The sequence below is a fragment of the Mesoplodon densirostris genome, chromosome 15 (assembly GCF_025265405.1).
Source record: "Mesoplodon densirostris isolate mMesDen1 chromosome 15, mMesDen1 primary haplotype, whole genome shotgun sequence".
Lineage (NCBI taxonomy): Eukaryota > Metazoa > Chordata > Mammalia > Artiodactyla > Ziphiidae > Mesoplodon > Mesoplodon densirostris.
In genome coordinates, this window is record NC_082675.1 from 49,597,204 (window position 1) to 49,623,556 (window position 26,353).

Genomic DNA, 26,353 nt, shown 5'->3' on the forward strand with positions numbered 1-26,353 from the left:
AGATGAGAGAGGGTTCAGTCTGCGAAGACTGAAAGGTATGCAAAACATAGCTTACCACAACTACATAAGGACACCCAGATGCTGTGGAATATAGCTCTGCAGGAGAGATGCAATCAGGAAGCCCAGGAGTGGGGCAGTATGAAATACAGGTATTGGCAAGGCTTAGGAATTTACCTCTACTATGTGCAAGATACGACAGATCTTTAGCTGATTTTTTTTAAACCAACTTGTATTTGTAAGATGTATTTCCCTTCCTGAAAGAGCTTGTGGTCTACCACTAGAAGTTCTGATGAAGTATGCTGAAAGAGACTATAATTAGTAGAGTATGATAAAGCCAATGTGCTCCAAGACAGGTTCCCAAACTTGGCTACACACTGGGATCTCCTGGTGAACTTTAAAGAACAGCCTGATACCTAGATTCTTCCCACAGAGAATGTGATTGAATAGGTCAGGGGTGCACCTGGGCATGGGTTTTTTAAATACCTCCCTCGGTGATTCTGACATACAGCCAAAGTTGAGAAATCAGGAGAGGGGTGAATTAGAGATGAGGATGGAAGAGAATGCTGGGCTCATGGACGTCAGACCTGGTAGTGATTTATTACTTTACATGCAGTGGGAAGCCATTCAAGGATTTTTTACTATGAGAATTCCAAAACAGATCAGTGCCCTAAAACAACTCCTGTAACAGTAAAATGTAAAGTATAACCACATTAAACAAGGGAGGTAGTGACAAGAGGGGAAAGAAAGGCAAAGTTAAGAGAATATTTGAGAAGGTAAAATTCACCCATTGCTGGTGACGGCTTACATGTAAAGGTGAGTTGAAGAATGAATGGATTTAAAATGAGGCAGAGAAGTGAATGAGACCAAAAAGGGGGCGGAGGGTAGGCAGGGTGGAGTAAAGAGTAGAATGAAAGGGAGAAATTGGTAGATGAAGTAGAAGCCAAGGGGCTGAGGTTAGAGGAAACGAGCAGCACAAGAGCTGCTTTGCCCTGGTCCCTGCTAGTGTGGTGCCCGCATGGTACTTTACCCTTGTAGCTACTCTTGGGGTCTGACAATGCTGCTACTCCCAGTTTACATACAGGGCACTGGGCACAGAGAATATAAATAACTTTCTCAAATCACTAGACTGTGCTAGGATACAAAGCAGGACTCTGGAGCACAAGCAGTTACCCCTATGAAGGGGAAAAGTGACACGACAATACCCATCTCCACTCTTATTCAAGCAGAATGTGCTAATTTTCAAAGAGCACATCTGCAGCCCTAAACTCTTTCTTTTTAACCTTAGGGAAGATCCTGCCACTTGGCCCTCAGGGCTTCAGTTCACTTGTATATTTAAAAAAAAAAAAATCTGATAAATAATTTACAAGAAGCCTTCAGCTAATAAAAAAATTTGATTTTATGTATTGATTATTGAAGAAATTCAGCCTACATATGTGTGAAATATAGTATGTTTAAAAATTAAATTAAAAACTTTGAATCAGTGGCATTTTTTAGCTAACACCTTCTAAAGGGTTTGAGTTACTGACTGTGTCTTAAAAAGGAAAATAACATGTAGAATTTTAAACAAACAATAGTTCAGGGGGAAAACAGTACAAAGTAAAGATAGCATAAAGAGAAAAATGAAGTATTTCAACCTAAGAAATACATGTTCATGTGAAAGGCAAACCTCTACAAAATTTATTAATTTTGTACCAGCAATTTATTTGCAAAAAAAAATAGAGAAAACTTAATTCTACTTCTTTCTAAAATTGATGATTTACCCAAGAAAACAGCACTGAATTCCAAACTTATGTTTCTTCAATGAGAAGATAAGTTATAATTATTTATGTGGAATATTCATCTTCTCTGCAGCACAAACAAAAGTCCAAGTTACTAGGAGGCCAATCCCTGCCAGCACAAAGAAGTCTGGGAAAACACTGCTTTGCCATATGTTCAGATACTGACAAAAGGAGCTCTCCTTGTCAGATACTGTCTTATAGGAGGGACTTTTCACCATATCCCTCACAGACGTTGTCGCTGCCTTTGAAGTACAAATAACTTTCAATTTTGAAGTTTTGATTAACCAATTAATATTTAGGCTGCATGTTTCCTGCTTTTTTCATTATTTCACGGCATTAGCATCTATCAAACAGTCTGTGTAGTAACCAAGAAAAAGGTAAAAACTAAATATCTCTCCTTAACTGATTTGTTTAATATAAACTGAGCATTCATCTGGAGATTTAATCATTTGAGCTATCTCTTTTAGTCATCACTGTGGATCATTCAGTATTTGGCTTTGATTTAAGAAGTTCAAATGCATCTTCTTGCATTTTCCATTAATTAACAGTCACAATCATTACCTAAAAGAGTGGTAAAGTCCCTTCTATACTTTGGTACTAGGAACCTAGAGCAAGGCAAATAAAAAATGAATTTTAGAGATACTGGTACTCATAGCAAACTTAATGATAAAAAATTAATAGGTCAAAAGATGTATAGTGTTCATGGTCAATAACCTATAATGCATGAGTATATTCAGAAGAAAATGATAACAAGAAACAAATCATTTAAAGCCTTTGGAGATAAGAAGGCTAGCTTTTGAGTCACAATCCCGGGATGGGTGGTGGAGAAAGACTTTATTTTAGGAAAACTCTGAGGGCAGTAAGTGAATTAGTTACATATGATCACAAAGCAAGAATTTTGTATCTAATTACAAGGCGAAGAATTAAAGCCTAGAAAGAAAAATTCTTCGCTTCAAATTGATCAGAAGAGCTGCAACAGAGTTTCACTTGGAAGTAAACGTGAAGATTTAGCTAGTGAGGTGTATAAGTAAGATCTCTGTCAAAACTTTATCACATCAAAACTATAATGATGTATCACCTCATACCTGTCAGAATGGCCACCATCAAAAAAATCTACAAACAATAAACGCTGGAGAGGGTGTGGAGAAAAGGGAATCCTCTTGCACTGTTGGTGGGAATGTAAACTGATACAGCCACTATGGAGAACAGCATGGAGGTTCCTTAAAAAACTAAAAATAGAACTACCATATGACCCAGCAATCCCACTACTGGGCATATACCCTGAGAAAACCATAATTCAAAAAGAGACATGTACCACAATGTTCGTTGCAGCACTGTTTACAATAGTGGACATGGAACCAACCTAAGTGTCCATTGACAGATGAATGGATAAAGAAGATGTGGCACATATATACAATGGAATATTACTCAGCCATAAAAAGAAATGAAATTGAGCTCTCTGTAGTGAGGTGGACGGACCTAGAGTCTGTCATACAGAGTGAAGTAAGTCAGAGAGAGAAAAAGAAATACCGTATGCTAACACATATATATGGAATCTAAAAAAAAAAATGGTTCTGATGAACCTAGGGGCAGGACAGGAATAAAGACACAGACGTAGAGAATGGACTTGAGGACATGGGGAGGGGGAAGTGTAAGCTGAGACAAAGTGAAAGAGTGGCATGGACATATATACACTACCAAATGTAAAATAGATAGCTAGTCGGAAGCAGCTACATAGCACAGGGAGATAAGCTCGGTGCTTTGTGACCACCTAGAGGGGTGGGATAGGGAAGGTGGGAGGGAGATGCAAGAGGGAGGGGATATGGGGATATGGGGATATATGTATACATATAGCTGATTCACTTTGTTATACAGCAGAAACTAACACAACATTGTAAAGCAATTATACTCCAATAAAGATGTTTAAAAAAAAAAAAAGACCAGTCAGGAGTGTCTCCTGATGGATATCATAAAGGGGACATAGTGTCCTTAACAACTTCCTGACAATGGTCGTGATGATAAGACATAGAAAGTTAGTAGAATTACATGTAAGTTAGTTAGTAAATGGTTCCTTTCTAAAAAAAAAAAAAATGAATAAAGCTATGGATAAACAACAAGTTCCTACTGTATAGTGCAGGGAACTATATTCAATATCCTGTGATAAACCATAATGGAAAAGAATATGAAAAAGAATGTATGTGTGTGTGTGTGTGTGTGTGTGTATATATGTATAAGAGTCACTTTTCTGTACAGCAGTATTTAACAGAACATTTGTTAACTCAACTGTACTTCAGTAAAAAATAAATTAAAAAAAATTTATCACACTTCCCCAACACATTCTATGCCTTGTGTTATTAATATTATTACTATTATTATTACTAGTATATTTTGATTAATAGTACTGACACCTAGACTGGCAATCTAGAATTCTGAATCTTTCTCTTACCCAGTAATCAAATAATTCTACCTCTGGACTGGCTCTCCTATCCAATCCTACCCCCTTTTCTACTGGGCTCTTGATTTACTAGCCCAGGAAATGATTTTTGGAGTCTAGACCAGGAATTGCAGATAGGTCTAATTACATCGCCAAATCTATTTTTGATGGTGGCTATACAGTATGTAAAGCCTTGATTTGGGTTGATGAGGAAGAGTACTTTTCTGAGTTAGCATTGTCTACTATGGACTCAAAAATATGAGGTGGCACATGTACTGAGTTTCTGCCAACCCTAGCATTTTCTTTATCACTTTTCCATTAATTTCTCTCTTTTCCACTCTGTCCTCAAATGACTAAAATAGTCTTCCTTAAAAATGATAACCATATCAACTTATGATTTATAAATTTATATTAGACTCTCATGCTTATAAGATAAAATTCAAGCTCCTTAATTTATTACACATCAATTTTAATTTGATTCCAATTTACTTACCATGACCCAACTTGTCTCTCACTATCCAACACACGCTAATCACAATGAACTTCTCTCAACATTCCCTGAAAATTCCATAAACTTGTGACTCTTGACTTCCCCATTAGAATCTAAGCTTTCTGCAGGACAAGACTGAGTTTGTCTTTTTACTGCTATATCACAAGGACCTAGAATTGTACCAAGCAGAGAATAAATGGACCATAATTTCTGAGCAGATACATGAATAAATTAAGGAATTAATAAATGAATATTATCTGCTTTCTTCCTAGAATGTCTCTTTTCAACTGGTAAATTCCTGTTCACCCTTCAAAATCCATCTCACAGAACCAGCGTTCCATGAAGCTTTCCCTGATTCTTTAAAGTTAAGTTACTCATGTATCTCCCCCGTGTTTCTACCTCCCTTTGTTCATTCCTGTTTTTAGCAATTAATATGCTATTTGGGTTTTTTTGAATTTTCTTATAATTTATATACAGTGAAATGCTCAGATCTTAAGTATACTGTTCATCCAGTTAAGAAAAAGGCATCAAACAAAAACATTTCCATCATCCTACAGAGTTCTTTCATAATCCTTCTTAGTCAATTCCTTCAAAGCAATGGCTAATGATTTAAATCCCCAGAGGCTAATATTTGCCTATCCCAAATGTTTATATAAGTTAGATTATACAGTATGTATTTGTGTACTTGTGTCTCATTTCTTTCATTTAGCATAATGATTTACAGATCTATTCATGTTTTGTGTGCATGAATAGTTATTTATTTTTATTTCTGAATAATATTCCATTGCATGACTAAGCCACAATTTGTCCACTTTCCAGTTGATGTGCATTTAGGTTGGTTCCAGTTTGGCACTATTATGAAAAAAAGCACCTATGTTGTATTTTAAATGGTCCCTTCACTATAAGGTCCTTAATCTGCACAATGAGTTCATCCAGAGAAGATGTTTGGTGACAATTATTTTGAAATTTTAATACTTAGAGTAGTCCATGGCATATAGTACTTGATCAGTAAAGGTGCAATTAGAGTATAAATCATATTTCTATAACCTGGATAATTTGTAGAATCTCTTTGTCAAACAGCTGTAGAGGGCTTCCATGGTGGCGCAGTGGTTGAGAGTCCGCCTGCCGATGCAGGGGACACGGGTTCGTGCCCCGATCCCGGAAGATCCCACATGCCGCGGAGCGGCTGGGCCCGCGAGCCATGGCCGCGGAGCCTGTGTGTCCGGAGCCTGTGCTCCGCAACGGGAGAGGCCACAGCAGTGAGAGGCCCGCGTACAGCAAAAAAAAAAAAAAAAAAAAAAAAAAAAACAGCTGTAGGTATTGGGAAGTGATACCACACTTTGCCTCTTTGAGGCAAACTACCATATTCCACCATTTACTTCCTAAGTTTCCTTGGGAAATTCCCTTACATTTCTCTAGGCTTTGGTTTCCTTATCTCAAACATGAAGATAATTATAGCACTGACCTGTTTGGCTTAATTTGAGAATTACTTTAATTTTACATATCATTTAATAAGGACTCAACAAAGGTTAGTTGTTACTTTATTATAGATAATATGTATCCTTCAAATATCTGACTAGGCCTTTTAATAAATAGACAGCTTGGGGGATACTTCTCTAAACAATGTTAGAAAAAGTAAAAGGTGCCCAGAAGGGCCAACACAGTATTAAAGGAGAAGAACAAAGTCAGAAGACTGACACTACCTGACTTCAAGACTTACTATGGGGCTTCCCTGGTGGCGCAGTGGTTGAGAGTCTGCCTGCCAATGCAGGGGACACGGGTTCGTGCCCCAGTCTGGGAAGATCCCACATGCCACGGAGCGGCTAGGTCCATGAGCCATGGCCACTGAGCCTGCGTGTCTGGAGCCTGTGCTCCGCAAGGGGAGAGGCCACAACAGTGAGAGGCCTGCATACCGCAAAAAAAAAAAAAAAAAAAAAAAAAAGAATAAAAAGACTTACTATGAAGTGATCAACAGTGATCAAGACAGTGTCATATTGGTGAAAGAACAAATAGAACAATGGAACACAATATAAAGTGCAGAAATAAATCTACATGAATATAGTCAACTGGTCTTTGACAAAAAGGCAAAGGAAACACAATGGAGAAAAGATATTCTTTTCAACTAATGGTGTTGGAATAACTGAACATCTATATGTGAAAAAAAAAAGAAAAGAAAAGGAATCTAGACACAGACCTTACATTCTTCACAAAAATTAACTCAAAATGAACCACAGACCTAAGTGTAAAATTCAAACCTATAAAAACTCCTAGAAGATAATATAGGAAAAAAACTAGATGACCGTAGGCATGGCAATGATTTTTTGGTACAACACTAAGGGTAAGAAATAATTGATAAGCTGGACTCTACAAAAATTAAAAAATCTTCTGCTCTGTGAAAGACAGTATCAAGAGATCGAGAAGACAAGTCATAGGTTAGAAGAAAATATTTGCAAAAATATCTGAGAAATGATTGTTATCCAAAATAGACAAAGAACTCTTAAAATCCAACAATAAGAAAACCAACACACTGATTTTAAAATGGGCAAAAGACCTGGACAAATAGCTCACTGCAGAAGATATATAGATGGAAAGCAAGCACTATATGCCATCAGGAAAATGCAAATTAAAACAATAAGATACACCTATACACTTATTGGAATGGCCAAAATCCAGAACACTGACAACACCTAGTGCTGGTCAGGTTGTGGAGCCACAGGAACTCTCATTTATTGCTGATGGGAATTCAAAATGGGACAGCTGATTTGGAAAACACTTCAGCAATTTCTTACAAAACTTAACATACTCTTACCATGTGATCCAGTAATTATGCTCTTTGGTATTTACTCAAAGGAGCTGAAAATTTATGTCCATATAAAAGCCTGCACACAGATGTTTATAGCAGTTTTATTCATAATTGCCAAAACTTGGAAACAACCAAGATATCTTTCAGCAGGTGAATAGATAATAAATTGTGGTATACCGTGCTAAAATGAATGAGCTAGCAAACCATGAAAAGACATGAAGGACTCTTAAATGCATACTACTAATGAAATAAGCCAATCTAATAAGGCCACACACTATACTATTCAAACTATATGAAAAGGCAAAACTATGGAGACAGTAAGAGGAACAGTGGTCACCAGGGGTTAAGAGGGAGGAAGGGACAAATAGGCAAAGCAAAGAGAATTTTTAGGGCAGAGAAACTATTCTTTACAGTATTGTAATAATGGATATATTTGTCAAAACCCATAGAATGTATACCAAGAGCGAATCCTAATGTAAACTATCAATTTTGGATAATAATGATGTGCAGTGTAGGTTCCTCAATTATAACAAATGCACTACTCTGGTGTGGAATGTTGATAATGGGGGAGGCTGTATATGTGTAAGGATGGGGGTTATACGGGAAATCGTAGTTTTTACTCAATATTGCCATGAACCTAAAATTGATCTAAAACAATTTAAAATATAATTATTTTTAATAATTTTAAATTTTATTAAACATATAAAATTTAAATTTAGAAAAAAAAATTATAAGTAGTTTAAAAATATATTTTAAAAGAAAAAATGTGGGCTTCCCTGGTGGCGCAGTGGTTGAGAATCCGCCTGCTGATTCAGGGGACACGGGTTCGTGCCCCGGTCTGGGAAGATCCCACGTGCCGCGGAGCGGCTGGGCCCGTGAGCCATGGCCACTGAGCCTGCGCGTCCAGAGCCTGTGCTCCGCAATGGGAGAGGCCACAGCAGTGAGAGGCCCGCATAACTCAAAAAAAAAAAAGAAAAAGAAAGAAAAAATGTAAAAGGCCATGGACTCCTTTGGAGAGTGAAAGCCTTGTTTTACTGTGTGACACAGTGGGAAGTTATTCAAGGGGACCAAAAATCAATTCAAGACATTTTTTGTAAAGTAACCTTGGTCAGTTTTTAAAAATCAATTGAAAATTCACAGAAAATTAAAATATAACAAAAATCTATTATACCTATTTTTAACTATATATATTTCTAAAAATATTTCTTCATATTTTTAGAACAATTCATATTGAAAAATAAAAATCTGCCAAGGATTTAAAACATCCACTTCCATTATTTTTTTTTTTAAAGAAATTTTCCACCAAGTAAGTCAAATTTTCAGGGTCATGCGAACAATGACTTAAAACAGAAACCACCACCTAAAAACAGGACTCTGAAAAAAAGGTTAACCCATATAGTGAAAGGATGGGGTAGAAAAAAATCTGCCCATTTGTAAATAGAGGCGACATGGTGACTTGTTTTGCTTTCATTTGTCTCTTCGTTGGGGGAAACATTGAGGGAAAATTGATAGAGCTATTAGCCCTCAGATTTAAGAAATACAAGGAATCCCAAACAGGATAATTTTGTTTTAAAAAATACACTCTTGAATATATCATAGTAAAATTTCAGATAACTATAACAACGAACAGCCAAAAAGATACGACAAATCACTCTTAAGGACCAACTCTGTATCTGACTACAAACTTCTCAATAGTCACAAAGTCAGAAGACAGTAGAATAATAGCTTCATGATTCTATGCACAAATACATATTAATTTAGAACTGTATAGTCAGGTAAATGATCATTCCAGACTGAGAATTTTCAGACAAACAAAAACCAAAAGCATTAACCACCCCTATTCAGAGAATTTAAAGTACTTTAGATACAAGAAAATTGCTAGATGATTCTAGAAAATACTCAAATTAGAAGTATAATTTATTTGTAACATGTTTTTAGAAATTTTTCCCAAAGCACTGTGTAATATATAAGTCACATTCTTAAGGAGTCAACAGTCAGGAATTATTATCCCCTATATTTAAGGGGAAAGAGAAGCATGGGACAGTTAAAAGAAATATGCCAACATTAAGAGCTAGTTTTGCTCCTATAGATAGGAAACAACTGAGTCGTTTCCATTTGTCTATTAAAAAGAATTCTGCTGTGAATATTTTGTGCATAGTTTTGGAATACTCATGCACTTACTTCTTTTAGATATATAACTAAGGTAGAATTGCTTAGTCATGAGTATATTTATGTACACATTGCACTATTTTCAATATTTATGAAATAATCACAAATTTCTAGAAGGCCTGGAGTCATAAAACAAGACGAGCTAGTCTTTTAAATCCCCTTAACTTGGATATCTCCCTCTAACATATACTGATCTTCTGTGCTGTGCCTTTGCTTAATTCTATAATGTCATGAATGTAAATTCAAACTATTATGTGAAAATAAGACTATATCTGTTGACAGCTTAATATGTACCCCAGGCTGTGCTTAACATTTACATGTATTATATCTTTTAATCTTGATAATAATCATGTTATTCCCATTTTACAGATAAGGAAGCTGAGACACATGGTTACATATACAGGAAATGGAGAGCACTGCAGGAGACAAAAATTGAATATGGCACAGCCTGGAGGTCATTTCAGTAGGAACCTAGGAAACCTCTGTAAAGAGTGATTTGCCTCACTTAATGGACAAAAGCACATAATGAATCACAATGTTTATGAAATACTAAGTGTGCTAAATGTAGAGACTATCTTGTAATAAACAGACCTCAAAATGTTGTAGCTTAAGTGAGATAGAAACATATTCCTCTCTCATCTAAAGTCTAGTGGGTCAAAGCCAGCCTGGTAGCTTTGCCATTAGAAGCATGTGACTTCTGAGGATTCTCCAGACATCGCTAGTTCCCACCCAGAAATAAAAGTAAAAAAGAGAAAGTACAGTGAATAAGTTGCATTCAGCACGGCTGGTTACATAACATCAGTCCAAAATTAATCACAGGGCCACACCTAGAGGCAAGGAAAGCTACAAAATGTAGTCAGTAGATTGGTTAAAAGCAGTCAGGTGTCCAACTGGAATTCAGAGGGTTCTGCTTCTAAAATGAAGAAAATGATATATATGAAGAACAAATGGAAGCTTCTGCCTGATTTACTAATCAATTCTGATGGAAACACGGGACTTGTGCAAAGATAGAAGAGGGATGGTCTGGAAAACTAAATTACAATCCAATTAGGGGAGGCTTGAACGCCAATCTGGAGTAACCTAATACAACAGTTAATGAGAAGCCTTTTTTTTTTTTTTTTTTTTTTGCGGTATGCGGGCCTCTCACTGTTGTGGCCTCCCCCGTTGCGGAGCACAGGCTCCGGACGCGCAGGCTCCGGACGCGCAGGCTCAGCGGCCATGGCTCACGGGCCCAGCCGCTCCGCGGCATATGGGATCCTCCCAGACCGGGGCACGAACCCGTATCCCCTGCATCGGCAGGCGGACTCTCAACCACTTGCGCCACCAGGGAGGCCCGAGAAGCCTTTTTTTAAATAAATATTTTAATTGAAATATAACACAGAGTAAAAAATGCACAAAACGTATACATCCTGATGAATTTACACAAATTAAACACACCCATGTAAAGATCACTCAGATTAAGAAATATAAGAGTGGCAGCATAGGGCTTCCCTGGTGGCGCAGTGGTTGAGAGTCCGCCTGCCGATGCAGGGGACGCGGGTTCGTGCCCCGGTCCGGGAAGATCCCACATGCCGCGGAGCAGCTGGGCCCGTAAGCCATGGCCGCTGAGCCTGCGCATCCAGAGCCTGTGCTCCATAACGGGAGAGGCCACAACAGTGAGAGGCCCGCGTACCGCAAAAAAAAAAAAAAAAAAGGGTAGCAGCGAAACAAGCTTCCTCATGCCTCTTCCCAATCACTAACTTTGCTCACCTCCCCAAAGATAACCACTACCTTAACTTAACACAGATTAAGGTTGCCTATCTTGTTATGCCATTATGTTTGTGGGATTCATACATGTTGTAGTGTATAGCAGTATTTTTTATCTATTACTGCTACATAGCATTTATTCCATTATAGAATATGCCATAATTTACTTAACCATTTCCCTCAAGATAAACATTTGTGTTGTTTCCAGTTTTCAGCTATTAAAAATAATACTGCTATAACAGTTTCCTTTATTTATTTTTTATTTTTTTGGTTCACCCATCACTCACTTCTTTTTAGTATATACCCAAGGAGTAGACTTCTTCATAGAGATTCATATATTCAACTTCTGTAGATTATGCCAAGCATCAGTATTAATTTATTGTCCCACCAGAGTATCTGAGCACGCTTCTTGTGCTACAATCTCACCAACACCGGGCAATGTCATTCTTTTTCATTGCAGTCATTCTGGTGGGTATGATTTTCATTTCTCTGATGACTTTCTTGTGTTTTTTTTCATTCTCTCATGACTAATGAGACTGAAGATCCTTGCTTTCATTTATTAGTCAATTGGAGAGCCACTTTTGTTGGGTATCTCTCGTAGTCTCTTGCTCAATTTTTTATTGGGTGGTCTGTCTTTTTAATTTATAGTTCTGTATATAGTCTGAATATGAATCCTTTGGCAGTTTGTAACTTTCATCTCAGTGAACAGCTTTTGAATTTTTTGAATGAAAGAGTGACATGAATAGCTGCATACTTTGAGAAAATTAATCTGCCATGAATACGTAAAAGTCAAGCAGAGAGATTTTAAAAGATAACACATATATTCCTGGAGAAAGTGAATGAGGGTCTAATTTAGACAGAGGGTGACAATAATAGAAAAAAAAGGAAAATGATGAAAATGATACTCTATAATTGATTAATTCATCCATTTATTTATTCAACACTGAGAAGCCTTGATAACTGATTTGGAAAATTATGGAATATAGGTCATTCATGAAGGACAGTGATTATTTCATAAAACAAGGCAATCAGTATTGGCAGATGAGAACTTAGGAAAATGAAAGTTTGGAATTACTGAGGAGCCTTTAATATGGAATCAGCAAGACCAAAAAAAAAAAGACCACCAAGTAGCAGCAAGCCCCAATTTTTCCCAACTTAAAGACATTCTATCATCCTCGCCACAATTAAAATTCCATATTCCCTTTTCTTGCAGATCACTCAAATAAGAAAAAATAAAATAGCAAAACACAGGCTTTAAAAATCAGAATGGAAGAGAAAACTCTTTTCTCATGGTCAATTTTTCCAAGAAGAGATATTTGAGGGGTAGCGACCCTAGGATGCCTGTCTGTCAAAACATTTCCCATTTCCTTTCACCCTAAAGTTTAGCCATAATGCCCTTCCTCTTCCGATTCTTAGACTTACTAGTAAGTTAAAAGTAAAGGCTGTAGAACTTCCCTCTAATGGTTACATTCAAATGCTCATCAGAGTGAGATCTCAAGTCATCTATCATTATCATCAGCACCAGCGTCATCATCTAACACTTACTGAGCATTTACCATGTACTGTGTATTATATGTATTAGTTAAGCCCTCTAACGTCCTGTAAATAAGTATTATTACTATGATTCCTGTCGTATAGCTGGAAAAGATGAAACAGAAAGGTTAAGCAATTTGTCCAAAGTGACACAGCTAGTAAGTCATGGAGCTTGGATAGGAGCCAAGGCAGCCTTAACTCTAGAACCTGCTTTCCTATCTATTATCTTTCTTCCTTATCTACCTAAATTCTCCCTGTCAGCTGTCATGTAACGATCATTGACAGTTAAGGTTTTCAAAGAATAAGGCCTTATTCTTTTAGGAGTTAGTAGTCAGGACCTGGGTGTAGGAAGCCCCAAATGGCACAGTACACTCTAAGGACAGAAATGAGATTGAGACCCAACTGAGTGATAAAAAAGACCACTGAAAATACCTCGTATTTGTTCCCTTATCTCCCTTTCCATGCCCACACCCGCACTGTCACTAATCTGGATCACTTCCATAGTCTTTAATTTCCTCTCCACCTCCAAATTGTCACCTCCTCCAATTCATTCTCCACCCCACAGCCAGAATCATCTTTTAAAATGATAAAACAGTTCATGCCACTCTTCTTAAAAACATTCAGCAGCTTCCCACTGCACATGAGATAAAATCCAAACTCCTCAGCAGGGCCCACAAAGTCCTGTAAAATCTGTCCCCAGCCTCCCTTTTCACTCTCACCGTGCCCCACTTTTCCCTTCCCAACGTGAACATTGGCTTTTATGCCAATTCCTTGAACACAAGAAGCGCTTCTCCACCTCGGATCGTTGTGATGCTCTGCTCTCTGCCTAGACTGTTCTTTCTCCAGCAACTTAAATGTTCACCTTCTTCTCATCCTTCATTGTAACTTAACACACAGAACTTTGCTTTGATCATCCCATGCTCCTCCCACCTTATTCTTTGTCATACAGCACCCCAACTTACTTATGTAGTAGACTTTGTCAAAGGCTGTCATTTGATTACTCAGTTGTAAGTGTAGCCCTCTGTCTTTCCCACTAGAATTAAGCTTCATGACAGTGTTGGCCTGGCACATGCTAGATACCAATAAGAAATCTGATCAGATAAATGTAAGAATCAATAAATGCCTCTCATGGTTCTTATCCTGGGTAACTGGGGGGATAGGAGGGTCACTTATGGAGATATAAAATACAGTTGGAAAAGCAAGTTTTGGAGAGGAACCTAGTTCAGTGAGAGACAGGTTGAATTTGAGATGCCCATAGGGAAGACAAGTAGAAATGCCCATGAAGTAGCTAGAAATAGGGGTCTAGGGTTCAGAGAAAAGTCTGCACAAGATAACAGATTTAGAAGATGAGAATAATAGGGCAGATGCAGCTATGGATGTCAATAGCAAGGCCCGGGAAAATATACAGGATGGATAAAGCAGAAGACCAACAAGTAATATTTTAAAAAGAAAAGGAAAAAGGAAAAGACTATGAACGAGCCTTCAAAGAGGTCAGAGAAGTGCCAGGAGAAGACAGAACAGATTTTCAAGGAAAATGAGAGGTTCAATCAAGAGGGTCAAATTCTTGGGATAAGTTAAGTAGGATGACAAATGAAAGGGGGGAATCAGATCTATTGTTTAGGAAAACCTAGTGCCCTTTGGAAGAGGTTGCAACCAAACAGATTTGGACACCAAAGACAAAAGTGTTTCCAATTCATAGCTTTAGCTAGGGCTTGGACTCTATAAAAATCTTTTTCAGTGGCTTTGAAAACCCTGGGACACAGGAAGTGTGACAAAATGAAATTATTAAGTACCTCACCTATCAGCTTTAGGAAAAAAATAGTTACCCTGCATTGTTGGGATTTTCTAAAGAGGTACCATTAAAGTCAGTTGAAAAGGCTGGTCTATTCAAAACTGCAGAACTATGTAAGGAAACTCATGATTAACAGTGGCAAAAGCTACCAGGGTGCTTTCAGAGAATGAAAGCTGTATGATATACACATTAGACAGGAAAGAAATTTGAGAGGTAAGAGGTTGTGACCAACAGCAGTTCATAGAGCCTGCCAGGGTATTGCTGGCAATTCAAGATCACAGATGTGTCAACTTGCTCTAATCAGGGAGAGTCCTTCTTGCTAAGTGCATTCATGCTGGTAGTCAGTAGAGATGCAACCATGCACTAAATTTTGAACCTGAGCAGAGTATAAGTGGTCTAGAGAATTTAATTTACCTCCCTCCCCCTACTTCAAAGGCAGACCCATGCTAAAATAACCCCCCTTGCAAAGCCAAAAATTGATCTCAAATGTGGATGGAATAGAGCCAAGAAAAGAGAGATTTTAGCACTGGACTGACATAAAGAACTGGAAAAAAACAGGGAAGGGGCTTCTGAACAGTCCATTCTCTCTCTATTATGATAGATATTCCGACACATAATTATTCCACTCATTTGTCCAAAAGTGGTTAATTTCAGTAAAAAGACAATCCTATAAATATTATCCATATCCTATAAATGAAAAGTAGAAATTTCACATATCTGCGGTAATTTAAAATAAAAACAATTTAAAATCCCTTTCTGTTGATAATTAGATTTGGCCCAGGACAGTGTTCTGTGGAACTAAATAAGCTGTTAAGAAGAGGTGTAGGGCAGACACAGTTAAGTATCAAGTGAGCCGCTTTTTCATCCTTCCAGACAGGCTATTGTGGAAGACACTGAGATATAAAATTCTGGGTGGAAAGCTGAATAAAGGAAGACATGGTGGAGGAACCCGGGGCGAATTTTGGACGTCTGCCCTCGTTTCCTGTTTGTGGGAGGCGAGCAGTGGCAGCTGCTGGGTTAGAGTTCCTGGTAGAGACCGCTGGGGCAAAAGAGGGCTCCGGTATCTGTTTCTTTTACTTAGGCAGCAGCAGCTGTAGCAGCGGGTACAGGTGAGGGTGCCCTGACGGTCTCCATGGCAACACTGGAGGGGTGGAGGTGAGAAAGGCGCCCTCCATCCGGCAAACCTCTGCCTCGCCAACCCCGCCCCCTGTCCGCGACCTCGAGCTGGCTCTCGGCTAGTCCTCCAACCACGCGCACGCTCCGCAAAGGGGATCCGCGCTCCAGCCTCCCTAGCGTCCACCGCCAACTGCACGGTTGCCTTGGCAACGATTGGGGGAGGGAGGCCAAGGCCCTTTCTCCTCTGCGTTCTCCGCCCCCATGCCCAGAGTGTGAGGGCTCACAGGAGATCTGAGTCCTTCCCTAGCAGGGCTGGGCCACGCAGGGCACTCAGCACTCAGAGGACAAGGCGACGCAGGCTGGAGACCCCGGCCCCGACTCAGCAGCCGCCAGGGTAGCAGCTCAACCTCCTGGCCCTGGAAAGGCATCTCTCTCCTCACTCCTCGGGGACAGAGGCGCAGTCATGCTCGGGTTGTGATGTCACCTTCCAAAGGTCCAAGGACCAGAAAAAAGCTTGCCTCAACCCAGTCCATCGCCACGTTCCCACATGGAAGCAGGAAGGAGGCTGCCTTCCCAGGGAAATAGAGGAGTCCCTGCTGGCCATCGGCTCTCTTAGCGGGATTCCCTCCAGTCCCAGCAAGCTCAGCCATACCCTCTGTCGGCCCCTTCCATCCACTTAAGGTTATCTCCAAGGACTAGGACAGCGAGTCCTCTCCCTATTCTCTCCTCTTCCCTGGCCTTTGGGGAGCGAAGGGTAGAGGCCCTCGGAGTCCTGCAGAAGGCAGCAGGACCCCAGGCTTCCCTAAGGTCAGTGGCTCCGCTCTGCCTAGACCTCCCATGGGAGAGGGACACGGGAGGGGGGTTTTCAGTAGGCAGTGTCCTACCACCCCCAGCCAGGTAAATCGTGTCCAGGAGAGGCACCCCTGAGGGATGATTCAGTATTGCATACAGAAACTGATTTTGCTCAGAGCCTAAAAGAAATAAGTTGTGTGTTGATTTACTGGAGCAAAACAAGCACAGGTGGAGAAGGGTGTCTCTTCTGGCAGCTAAGTCAACGGACATTGTTGCTTTTCTTTCAAATGCATCAGAAAGCACCATGATTTTGAAAGAAATTATTGTTTGGATGTAGACAAAGAAAAAGCCAAAGAAACTACATTGCATTCTCTAGTTGAAATTTTGAGGACAGTTTTTCTATAGTTTACAGTATAGACCTGTCCTCTTCTTGAGCAGTAATTAATATTTTATTGCTATAACCAGGAGTTTTCATAAAACTTTTATTATCTTTTTAATAAGATGCACAAAATTTGAAAATTAATAAAAATCATAAGCAATACCTATGTTGCTGAAAATACATTGTATCATTGATTTTACCGAATATTTCTGGAGCTGCTTGATGAATCAGCTTATTGTTAAACAATTGTTTGTTACCTAGCACTTACAGAAAAGATTATATTTAACTGGAGAAAATATGTAAGAAAACAAAAAGTATTTATCAAATAGAATTAAGTTTAACAGTTTGCTTAAGAAATTTGAAAGTGATTTGTTTTATATATATACATAATTTGTTATAAATATACATATATTTGAATACTAAATAAATTTGGCTACTAAAACATAAAGGATCTCTGAGTTAAAGTTCTGAGATTAGATATAAGCTTTAAAATGCAAATTGAGGGCTTCCCTGGTGGCGCAGTGGTTGAGAGTCCGCCTGCCGATGCAGGGGACATGGGTTCGTGCCCCGGTCCAGGAAGATCCCACATGCCACGGAGCGGCTGGGCCCATGAGCCATGGCCGCGGAGCCTGCGCGTCCGGAGCCTGTGCTCCGCAGCGGGAGAGGCCACAACAGTGAGAGGCCCGCGTACAGCAAAAAAAAAAAAAAAAAAAAAAAATGCAAATTGAAGTGTTATCTGATTGTTAACTCAGATATGTCCTGTTGTCTTTGCACTGAGATATTCAACTTTACAAGGCAGTTATTTCAAAAGATGATTTAATAATTAATAATTAATAAAGTTAATAATTAATAAAGACAATCTTCCTTTAATCACCTTCCAAACTGCCAAACTATTTCAAATACTACTGGCAGAAATGTTTCTACTATCTCCCTAAGGATATTATCCATGCTCTTAATGCCAGATTTGTTCCTTTAAAAAAAATTTTTTTTGCCCACATTGATTAAAAGTAAATGTAGGTTTCAATTGGGAGACAGATATGTCTATAAGTCATAGAATGTATACTGACTGATGTTTAATACCTCGGTTTATGTTATCAGGATCCCACAGAAGGAGGCTCATGATCAGAGCACCCCATGTTACAATGTGAAGTTTAAGTGAATGGGAAGGGAGAAGAAAAGGTTTTAGCTTTCTGGACTGCTTCTTCTGCCATTTGGAAAGGTTAGCCTCGCCTCTCACCATTATTATTTCACATGGTATTAGAAGCTCTCAGCAGGTCTGGCGTGCCTTCAGTTAGGTGTCAATGTTTGCATATTCAAGTACTGTTCCACTTCCTCAGGGTACAATATATACCGGGGCATTAAAATATGAAACTTGAAACAGAGCTGCTAACTAAATCTTTCAAAATGAATAATTATCTGGTCATTTAATATTAGTGTATACTAGAACTGAGGAAGCTGGGAAAAGCAAAGTATATTAAGAAATGATTTTAAAGAAACATATATCATATATTCAATATGTAATCTGTGTTAACAGATGTCTCTAGATAGTAGAACAGTAGTTTTTTTCTTTCATTTTTCTTTACTTTTCAAGAAATCTATAATAAGCAGATAGTAATTTAATAATAATAAACATAATATATATTTATTATTAATAAATGTCTACACTTTTAAAAGCACATGTTTATTTTAATTTATTAGTTGTGACTAACAGTGTTGTATTTTTTCAATGTTTAAAATCTTTAGGTTGTACTATGTACTAGAAAAAAAGTCAAGTGAATGAAAATTTATAAAATATGTCTTTCTAAGAGTTGGGAACATTTCCCAGCTTCTTAAAATCAAATACAGAAGGAGAGAAACTTGTATGTAAATGTCCAGCTTACTCACTAAACAATGTTATATTACAAGAAATTGTTATATTTTAAATGTCCATTAACCTTAGTACAAGACTGTCAAACCCCCTAAGTATCACATAATGGAAAGCTGACAGTTTTTATCCACAGCTCTATCAGAATATAATCACATCACAGTTTATTTGGGTCAGTAGATACCAACTAATTTATAAGTTGGAAATAAAATGTTTGCTAGAAAGGCATTACTAAAACAATAAAAGGACACAACATAAAAATAGCCACCTTGTAATTCTCACTTCAACAGGGTGTGCCACCTGAATTTGAAGTAAATAAACAGATTCTGTCATAGGTAAGCAGGGAGGAATAGAAAGATGTTTGTCTTTTACAGAAAATAGATTACACAAAAATTTGTCTATATCCATTTCCCCAAAGTCCCATTATCAGAGGTATATCATTTGAACTTGAGCTAATAATAAACATCTATCAATGCAATAATGTCCACTAAAGAAATAGAACAATATTAACTATAGTTTATAAATTTATAATGATCAAGCTGTTACTCCAAAAGGTATGTAATAATTGATATACAAAGTTCTGTTAAGCTTTAAAATAGTCATCTTTGACTTTTTGCACCTCCCACATAATCCATATTAAACTGTTCTCTAATCTGCTGATACTTGCCTGTATCTCTTGCTTGGATTACTTATTCAATTTACAACTTTGTTCTACTTGTTTTATTTCTGATTGTTACAATTCATTCTTCTCAGAGTAGCCAAAAGTATCTTTCTAAAATGAAAATCTGAGACTGCTTATTTAAGTATTATATATAGATAGATGGGGGAGAGAGAGAGAGAACACAAGCATCTTAAATGTATTATTGAGCTCACTCATAAGTACAGGTAATCCTCAAGGACCCAAAAATTAAAATTTAAAAGAAATGGCAAAATGAAACCAGAGGAGCAAGCTATAACAGAAAACTAAAGCTTAATTTTCTCTGGGAGCAATTGCCTATACCAGGAACCTACAGCTTCTGGGACTGGAGAGTGGGGGGAAGAAGAGACTAAACCTTGGATTCTGGTGAAGTAAGGAAAATGAAGCAGATTTCTAAGTGCAAGGAATTAGAGGGAAAGGAATGAGTGAACAATGACTGCATTTGGGGAAATATCTGCACATCCAGAGTTCGCTTCATCAATTCTCTTTTCAATGTTATCTAAATTTCTATTGAAACCTTAGAGTTCCTATTTTCTAAATTTGTTTATTTTCCTCTTTTGTTATTTTCTAAATTTTCCTACTCATTTTTACATAACTTCTTTCCCTCTTTAAGTTTAAGAAGATAATAATTCTCCACACTGATAAAAGTCATGAATTCAGAAGTTTAAGAAATATATATCAAAAAGCATAACTATTTTGAAGTCTCCTCCTAGACACATTGTAGTGAATCTGTAGAACATCATAGAATGATAAAGAAAAAAATGTGAAGACCTTCAAGAAAAAGAGACAGATCATCTACAGAGAGGACAATAGGACTGACAGCACATTTCTCAACAGGAGGTATAATGGAATATAGAAAATAAAATAAACTTTTTAAAAAGAGTTTAAGAGTTAAAATAATAGGTCTAAATAAAAATATTTTCAGCTAGAAAATTAAGAAATAACCAACCACTGACTAACTAAAGGAACTTCTAAAGCACTAATTTTAGGGGGAAAAAACACCTGCAAAGGAAAATACCAACTGACTAGAAAAAGAAATATGGAAAGAAACTAGTGAATTTGGATATAAGCCTAAAAACAACTGGATTTATGAAATAAAGATAAATAATCTTTATATGTTATATATAATATATATTTAGAAGAAATAATTATATAAAAGAAGAACAATAATATTATCTACATTCTGGAGTTCAAAAGACTAAACAAAACAATTGTAATCCATGAAAATATGGTAAGAGTAAAATGACTAGCAGGAAGGTCAAGATGTAGGATTTAATAATTATGCATGATCTCGAATGTAAATGGCAAGCACTAAGACAAATCTAGTGTATAAATTCCAAATTATAAATGGGAAATGTGAATTAAAAAATAATTTAAAATGTCAGTGTCATGGAAAAGGGACATTAAGAAAAGCAAGGTAAATAGAAAACAAAGAATGAGATTTAAAATATACAGACATGTATAAACAATCACAGTATCTTTTAAAAATGAGGAAAAGATATATTGTCAGACATACAAAGCCAAAAGAATTTGGCTAACAGACCTATACTATAAGAAATGTTAATATCCTTCATGGAGAAACGTCTTTCAGGCAGAAAGAAATGACACCAGATGGAAATATGGATCTATAAAAGGAATGAAGAGCACTAGAATGATAACCACATGGGTAAATATATTTGAATATTATTCTTATTATGTAAATATCTTTAAAGATCATTGATATTGGAACAAAATAATGTATTCTGGGATTTATCACATACCTATAGGAAAAACACTGTTAATATATATCAATAGTATAAAAGTCAGGAGTGTACTGAAAGTGTACTATTATAGGCTCCCTGAACTACACAAGTTGTATAATTCTTGAAGGCAGACTTTCATTATTTAAAGATGTACACTATAAACTGTACAGCAACCACTAATATTTAATTCAAAAAATGCAGAGAAGGGGGGAAAAGAACAAAGAACAGACTGGATATATAGAAAGCAAACAGCAAGATGACAGACTTAACCCAAACCACAATAAATATAAATGTTCTTATGAACACCCAATTGAAACGCAGGCATTGTATTAAAAAAGCAAGACCCCAGGGGCTTCTCTGGTGGCACAGTGATTGAGAGTCTGCCTGCTGATGCAGGGGACACAGGTTCGTGCCCCGGTCCAGGAAGATCCCACATGACATGGAGCAGCTAGGCCCGTGAGCCATGGCCACTGAGCCTGCACGTCAGAGCCTGTGCTCTGCAACGGGAGAGGCCACAACAGTGAGAGGCCCGCATACCACAAAAAAAAAAAAAAAAAAAAGCAAAACCCAACTGTATGCTATTTACAAGAAATGCATTTTATATCTGACACTTGAACAAGTGTTTTAAACTTCCTCTAGTTCCATCTCCTAATATGTTGCTCTGCAGTAGCTTTGATAAGTAACAGCCCACATTATTAGTGCAACCTTGTAGCCACAAGAAGAAAGAGAATGGAACTGCAACTTTTTTGAAGCCTTAGTCCCAAAGAATGTTCACATTATTTTATCTGTCTAGTAGTTCCCTGGGAGACCCCACTTAACAGTCTGTCTGAAGTTGAATGACTCGGAACTTACCTAATGCGAAAAGCCCTTCCCTCAGGAGTATTTATGGAAAACAATTACAGGAAAATGTTTTACTTTCATAGCTTCCTAAGACAGTGAATAACATCTGAGTCAAGCAATAGACTAAACAAAAGCTTAAAAATAAAAACTATGGGGCTTCCCTGGTGGCGCAGTGGTTGAGAGTCCGCCTGCCGATGCAGGGGACGCGGGTTCGTGCCCCGGTCCGGGAAGATCCCACATGCCATGGAGTGGCTGGGCTTGGCCCGTGAGCCATGGCCACTGAGCCTGTGTGTCTGGAGCCTGTGTTCCACAACGGGAGAGGCCACAACAGTGAGAGGCCCGAGTACCGCAAAAAAAATAATAAAATAATAAAAAAAATAAAAACTATGGAATGAGAGGTCCATACGGTTTTGAAAGACTCCAACATATTCCTTAGGAATCCAGAAGAACACACACATGTATAGAAATGTGTGCATGCTCAGAGAAGGTCTAAGAAGGACCTAGGTTCTCACCTCTAGATGACCTTGAGGCTCTGCACACACAGGAAGTAAAGGTTAGGAAAGAGCTGTCGGCTACCCAGCTGAATGTCAAAGGTTTGCCCTAACACACACAGATAGCCTCTTAGCAAATACTGGGAGATTTACTGGTTCCAGGAATTTAGGAGCAAAATTTTGTATACTATTGAAATTATGCTGATAAAAATCCTAACTAGACTGCTATATATTAAGAAATTTTTTAAAAAGAAAGAAATCGATGGTAATCCTCATAGCAACCACTATGAAAATAACTCAAAAATGTATAGGGGCTTCCCTGGTGGTGCAGTGGTTGAGAGTCCACCTGCTGATGCAGGGGACACTGGTTCGTGCCCCAGTCTGGGAGGATCCCACATGCCGCGGAGTGGCTGGGCCGTGAGCCATGGCCACTGGGCCTGCACATCCGGCGCCTGTGCTCCGCAACAGGAGAGGCCACGACAGTGAGAGGCCCGCATACTGCAAAAAAAAAAAAAAAAAAAAAAAGTATAGTAAAGGAAACAAAAAGAAAATTAAAATGGTACAATGCAAATAAGTATTGAATACAAATGAAAATAATAAAGAAGGAATTAAGAAAAAAAGTGACATATAGAAAACAAGTAGAAAATTAGAAGAAATAAGTCCTTCCTTATCTCCTTGTCAGTAATTACATTAAATGTAAATGGATTAAATACAACAATTAAAAACAGATACTGGCAAAATGGATTAACAGAATCATTCAAAAAGACATCTGCAATAGACATACTTCATATTCAGGCACAAACATGTTGAAGGTGAAAGGATGGAAAAAGATATACCATGCAAACAGAAACCAAAACCGAGGTGAAGATGCTATATCACTGTTAGACCAAACAGACTTTAAGATAAAAATTATTACTAGAGGCCAAGAATAACACTTTATAATGATAAAATTGACAATCCTTCAAGAATACATAAAAATCATTAACATATACATGCTGAACAGACCCACAAAATACAAGAAGAAAAAACTGACAGAATTAAAGGGTGTAACAGTTCAAAAATAATAGTTGGAGACTTCAATACTCAACTTTCAATAATACATCAAACAACTATACAGAAGATCAGCAAAGAAATAGACAACTTGAACAACATTATAAACCAACTAAACCAGGAATCCCCAACCCCGGGGCCACGGACTGGTACTGGAACCAGACCACACAGCAGAAGGTGAGCAGTGGGTGAGCAAGTGAAGCGTAATCTGTATTTACAGCTGCTCCCCATCATTCTCATTACCACCTGAGTTCCACCTCCTGTAAGATCAACGGCGGCATTAGATTCTCATAGGAGCACAAACCCTACTATGAATGGCACATGGAATGGATCTAGGTTTCATGCTCCTTATGAGAATCTAATGCCTGATGATCTGAAATGGAGCTGAGGTGGTGATGCTAGGCTGGGCAGCAGCTGTAAATACAGATTATTATTAGCATAGAGCTAATGTATGGTCTCTGCACAGAGACCATAGTAAATCAATTGCTTGCAAACTCATATCAAAACTTTATCAGTGAGTGCCAAGTGACAAGCTGCATCTTACGGAGTAGACTGGACATAAGCAACACCCTTTGGGTGTCACTGTGTCCCACCATCTTAACTATTTCCTTTCCCATATTAGGGAAGTTTCAACTATAATCTCTTGAAATATTTTCTCAGTCACTTTCTTTTTCTCTTCTTCTTCTGGGACCCCCATAATTCGAATGTTGGTGTGTTGAATGTTGTCCCAGAGGTCTCTGAAACTGTCCTCAATTCTTTTCATTCTTTTTTCTTTATTCTGCTCTGCAGTAGTTATTTCCACTATTTTATCTTCCACATCACTTATCCATTCCTCTGCCTCAGTTATTCTACTATTGATTCCTTCTAGAGAATTTTTAATTTCATTTATTGTGTTGTTCATCATTGTTTGTTTGCTCTTTAGTTCCTCTAGGTCCTTGTTAAACATTTCTTGCATTTTCTCCATTCTATTTCCAAGATTTTGGATCATCTTTACTATCATTATTCTGAATTCTTTTTCAGGTAGACTGCCTATTTCCTCTTCACTTATTTGGTCTGGTGGGTTCTTACCTTGCTCCTTCATCTGCTGTGTGTTTCTCTGTCTTCTCAGTTTGCTTAACTTACTGTGTTTGGGGTCTCCTTTTCACAGGCTGCAGGTTTGTAGTACCCACTGCTTTGGTGATTGCCCCCAGTGGGTAAGGTTGGTTCAGTGGGTTGTGTAGTCTTCCTGGTGGAGGGGACTGGCGCCTGTGTTCTGGTGGATGAGGTTGGAACTTGTCTTTCTGGTGGGCAGGACCACATCCAGTGGTGTGTTTTGGGGTGTCTGTGACCTCATTATGATTTTAGGCAGCCTCTCTGCTAATGGGTGAGGTTGTGTTCCTGTCTTGCTAGTTGTTTGGCATAGGGTGTCTAGCACTGTAGCTTCTTGGTCGTTGGGTGGAGCTGGGTTTTACTTTGAGATGGAGATCACTGGGAGAGCTTTCACTGTTTGATATTACGTGGAACCAGGAGGTCTCCAGTGGAGCAACGTCCTGAACTCGGCTCTCCCACCTCAGAGGCTCAGGCCTGACACCGGCCGGAGCACGAAGACATTATGAGCCACACGGCTCAGAAGCAAAGGTAGATAAAAAGAAAGAAAGAAAAAATAAAATAAAATAAAGTTATTACAATAAAATATAAAAAAAATTATTAAAAATAAAAAATTTTAAAGTAATACAAAGAAAAGAAAAAAGAAAGTAAGAAAGCAACCAAAGCAGAAAACAAATCCATCAATGATAACAAGTGCTAAAAAGTATCCAAAAAAACCCAAAACAAAACTAAACTAAAAAAACCACAGACAAATGGAACCCTAGGACAAATGGTAAAAGCAAAGCTATACAGACAAAATCACACAAAGAAGCATACACATATACACTCACAAAAAGAGAAAAGGGAAATATATATTTTTTTTTTTTTAAAAAGGAGAGCCACCAAATCAATAAACAAATCTACCAATGATAATAAACTCTAAATACTAAGATAAACATAAAACCAGAAACAAATTAGATGCAGAAAGCAAACCCCAAGTCTACAGTTGCTCCCAATGTCCACTGCCTCAATTTTGGGATGATTCAATGTCTATTCAGGTATTCCACTGATATAGGGTACATCTAGTTGATTGTGGAGATTTAATCCAATGATCCTAAGGCTGCTGGGAGAAATTTTCCTTTCTCTTCTTTGTTTGCACAGCTCCTGGGGTTCAGCTTTGGATTTGGCCCTGCCTCTGCATGTAGGTTGCCTGAGGGCACGTGTTCTTCACTCAGACAGGACGGGGTTAAAGCAACAGCTGATTGGGGGCTCTGGCTCACTCAGACTGGGAGTAGGGAGGGGTATGGAATGTGGGGCAAACCTGAGGCAGCAGAGGCCAGCATGACATTGCAACAGCCTGAGGTGCACATGTGTTCTCCAGGGGAAGTTGTCCATGGATCATGGGACCCTGGCAGTGGCAGGCTGCACAGGCTCCCGGGAGTGGGGGAGTGGATAGTGACCTGTGCTTGCACACACAGGCTACTTGCTGACTGTAGCAGCAATGTTAGCATTTTGTTCCCGTCTCTGGCATCCACGCTGATAGCCGCGGCTCGCACCAGTCTCTGGAGCTCA

At 38.2% G+C, this 26,353-nt stretch overlaps 1 protein-coding gene across 6 annotated transcripts in view; it reads right to left on the bottom strand.

Annotated features, from left to right (window-relative positions):
• Positions 1-26,353, bottom strand: part of NOL4 (nucleolar protein 4) — a 406,054-nt gene that overhangs the window by 313,033 nt on the left and 66,668 nt on the right. The window lies entirely within an intron of this gene.